Source organism: Mytilus californianus, unplaced genomic scaffold, assembly GCF_021869535.1.
Source record: "Mytilus californianus isolate M0D057914Y unplaced genomic scaffold, xbMytCali1.0.p SCAF_23, whole genome shotgun sequence".
In the NCBI taxonomy this organism is placed as follows: domain Eukaryota; kingdom Metazoa; phylum Mollusca; class Bivalvia; order Mytilida; family Mytilidae; genus Mytilus; species Mytilus californianus.
In genome coordinates, this window is record NW_026262672.1 from 911,558 (window position 1) to 915,973 (window position 4,416).

A 4,416-nucleotide genomic window follows, 5' to 3' on the forward strand; every position below is an offset into this window, starting at 1 on the left:
ATAGTTTCTAGCGATAATTTTTCATAATCACATGAAAGTTGTTTTCTCCTGCTTCAAATTGATCCATTGCAATTGACGTACTTTGACAATACTCTAACAGTAAAACTTGGCTTTACCAGAATGCAAAATTACAATAAAACTTACCTCTGATTAATACTGTTGTCAGGTGAATCTGACGAGGACTCACTCTTCTTTCTTCTGAAAAAAGAGCATAAATATAGAGGATCCACAACACTAACATGTACAGCTGTACTTATGAAAATTAGAAAAGCATAGCATGTCATTAAGAGAGAAATAATCATATCCATCTGGTGGTCAAGAGGTTTCAGGTGAGGGACTTAGTGTACCAATTGGATACAGCAACCATTAAGGGAAAATGTAAGAAATTTACGCCTTCATGGAAGGGCCCGGGGGTGGTGTTGGAAAGTATCACGCCCTACCTGTACAGGGTCAAAATGAGGAAGGCTATGGTAGTGGCACACCATGACCGGATTAAGTTGTGTACAGATAGGGAAGTCCCTAATTGGTGTAGAAAATTACAGGCCCAGGTGATATCAGGTAAAAATTGGGAGGAGATAGATGAGCTGGGGCACAAGGGAAATAGGGGCAGAAACATTTATTGTTCGTGTAGGGGCCCAGATGATAGGGGTCTGATGATCATGTGCGACAAGTGCAGGGAATGGTTTCATGGACGATGTGTGAATATCACTCCTGAGGAGGCTGAGCAAATGGACGCCTACCAGTGTCCTGGATGTTCGGCCTCCACGGGAGTGCACGTGTCCATGGTCACCCTGCACTCGAAGGCTTACTTATTTCAGATGGACCAGAAGGAGCAAGCAGAAAACAGGCCTCGGGGGATGGCAGCCCGCCATCCACCCCGCTGCAGCCCTCCATCACAGAGGAGGTGTTCATAGTGACAGTCCCAGAGGAGGAGCTGCGGGGGCTGGACCCCGAGGTACAGGGGGATTTGGGGCTCCCAGTCAAGGTAGGTGGGGGGAAGGGGACCCAAGGGGAGGATGGGGAGTCGGAAGGGGTCCCAGTGTGTCCGCCCTTGGAGAGGTGGGGGTGGATTTCACGGTTGAGGAAAGATTACAGGCCCGCCAGATCTCGACCTTGAGGTGGGCGCTCCAGTCGTGTCGCTTTAACCAGCCTGTGGTTTTGCACATATGAGGCGACCGACTGGACCGGGTTCACGCCCGGGCTCATCGTGAGGTCTTGAAGGTGATGACGGGCCTGGCAATCAATCCGGTGCAACTCATCCACCTTCATTGCTTCCAGGGGGGGATAGACCAGGTGAGGGAGTGGCAGAGCTCCTTCTGCAATGCCTATTTTGGTTTTGGAATGGGCGTCCATTCCTTCCACACCGAGCAGAAGAACGCCGTGAGGATGGTGCCACCGCATCGAATCCTGTTGGAGAGTGATGCACCTTACTTTCCCCCGCCTAATGCACGACATGGCCACCCTCATTACTTGTTTGAGGTGGCTAAGGCAGTGGGGGAGGTGAGGGCAGAATCTCCACGGGAAATACTGCGGTTGGAACGCCTCAATGGTTGCCGACTGTACGGAGTGACCACATAGGCTGGCCTCTGTCCCTCTGTGTAAATAGTTGGAACAAGAAGAGCCCGTTGGCTACCAGTTAATGAATTTTAAATTGAGTTTCTACAGTTAATGAATTTAAAATTGAGTTTGTATATAGTTTGCTCCAGGGGAAAATTACTAGGGGGTTCCATGGTCCTAGTGTTCTCGGGGGGTTTCCGTTTGTAGTAATTTAAGGGTCCCCATGTTTATTGTACCCCACCCCCAACCCCTTTTTTATCCACAATGTGTGATCGCCACCGGAATTGACCCCCCCCCCCCCCCTTTTCCCCTCTTTTGATTCACTCCTTTTTTATAAAGTCAGAGGGAGTGTAGTACCTCGGGGTAGGGTCGGTGGTGCTCCACTGGAGGAGGAGACAGATCCGGAAGACAGAGAGCCTCGTTCCGGATCTGTCAATCGAAAACTGGAATCAGAAGCAGACGCACACGCTGACAAGTCCAGCCGATTCAGTAATCGTACAGAAACATAAGTTATCGTCAAGGTAAGTTATAAAAAGCTTACAGAACGGAGGTTACAGATAGTGTAGTATCTTTTGTGTCCATTTGTGTTTAATTTCCACTAGCTATAGGTATCAGCGCGAGGCTTAATTCCACTTTTCTTGGAAGACGTAGTTTTAAGCGTACACCATGTTAAAATCCGTGAAAAACGCGAAATAGGACGTTATAATTTGACATTTTTTTCATGGCTAGATACAACGTCATAGAGCTTTTATGTCACTACCAAGTTGCGTTAGTTGATGCGCATCAACAATAGGCTGTTTGGTCTTTAATCACAACAAAAACAAACAAATATTTAACAAAGAAGCACAAAAAAGCATATATCACATTTAACAACCTCGTTCATTGCTTACTTATTTTTGTATGCCAAATCAACCCATGAATGATCGAGGGATTTTAAGCACTGGGACCGAATCGTAATTTTAACATTAACTCTGGCGTAGAATCACGTGTTTGACGTTAGAATGTAAACGTCACACAGGTAAAGATATAAAATAATTTTGTCGTTCAAAGTATGCAAAAATTATAATAGAACAATAACACAAAGGCGGGATGTTTAAAGTACAGAGACACGTCATAGGTATCAAAGAAACATAAAAAGTCACACGGACAAAGCACACAAGAAAAAATGAAAAAATACAAACAACACAATGACGGGATGCATAAGTACAGAGCCACGTCAAATGTATATCACCAAAAACAGACCAAACAGTAAAAGTAATATTATTAAAGACAAATAAAAGAACACTTTAACACGTTATTAAGATGATAAACAGCGTCAGTACGCAGAATCTATACTTCAAGACCATCATGTATTATTTGTGAAGTTGATACCGAATATTTATCAAAAAGGTCTTGGTACCTTCCGATGAACTTTTTTAGAAAAAGGACGAGACGTTCTTTGACATACCCCTGGTTCATCAACTTTCTGCTCAGACACTGGTGACGTTTTACAAAGTCTTGAGTAGGAGCTGCAAGCTCTTGCATACCGAATAAGTTGGGAAATGTATATCCCATATGCAGGTGAAGTTGGTATATTGCTACTAAGGTGGGGGAAATTCAATTCATCTCTGTATTTCACTTTCAAGTGTATGTATGTGTTTCTCTTGTTGATGGAGTTTGATGATTTACATTTCCCTTGACATGTCTTTGTGTTTATATATTGAAAGCATCAAATTTGTAGCTTAGTTTTGTCTATTTTCTGTTTGTTGGTCAAGACGTTGGTTTCGTAACTTTAATGACTTTCTGTACTGTGAACATGCTTTACAAGCAAACAACAAGATGATGGGCGTATTGTTGAATTGTATGTAAATGGCCCTTTAAATGAACATAAGTCACCTTCTCTGTTTGTAACAATGCCAGATGAACTCTGATGACGAACCAGTTTCACATCTTGAAATTCTTCATCTGGATTTTCTGAACATATATTATATGTTAAAAGTTTACCAAGAAGCACCACTACATCATTAGCAAAATTCAAACTTGATGGCATTCCTTCCAATATCTCACGGTCAGCTGACAGGCTGATCTGATGTATATCAATATTAAATTCAAAGTCTCTACGAAGGTTTATAGCAGGTTTAATCACAGTATTTCCAACGTTGTTGAAGAATGAGAGTAGCTGAATATCACTACTTGCAGAGTTCGATATGTAAGGTGCAGGTAAACTACATCTCATTGCATCAGGAAGATAATCATATGTGCTTGTTGTTGTTTCTATTTCATAATGTCTTTGCACTAATGTCGTTTGTAGATGCCAATCATTATGTCTATACTCATTCTGACCAATATAACTTACACTTGATTCGCTGACAATAGTACACACGTCAATGTGATTACTGCATAATGTCTGACCTTCTTTTTCTGTGTCAGACTGACAGTATTGTTCAAAACTTCAGCTAATATCAAATGTGCACTACCAACTGTATACCCTTGCATACTAATCTGATATTTAACTACATCATTTTTCATATAGAGTAGCGCCTTCTGTCCTGGTACCTCTGGCAGCTCCACGTTCTACTTGATTAGTATTAATCTTCAAATAAGATTTGATTTAATAGTTTTATAAATTTATTATTGCCCACTTCTCTTCAAACTTTTTTTCAGCTGTGGATTCCTTAGAGCAATTCTCATAAACATGTGTAAGGGTATTTGCTGGCTTGCAATAGGGGTGGTCCTAACATTTCGACTTCTCTTTTTCGGGCGGCACAAACATTTTTTTGGTAGGAGATTTCATTTTTTCTTCTCCCCCAAGGGTGACTGGGGTTTAGAAGTATGGTCACCATTGGTCTTCCTCCGACCGACAGTAAAACCCTCGCCAAA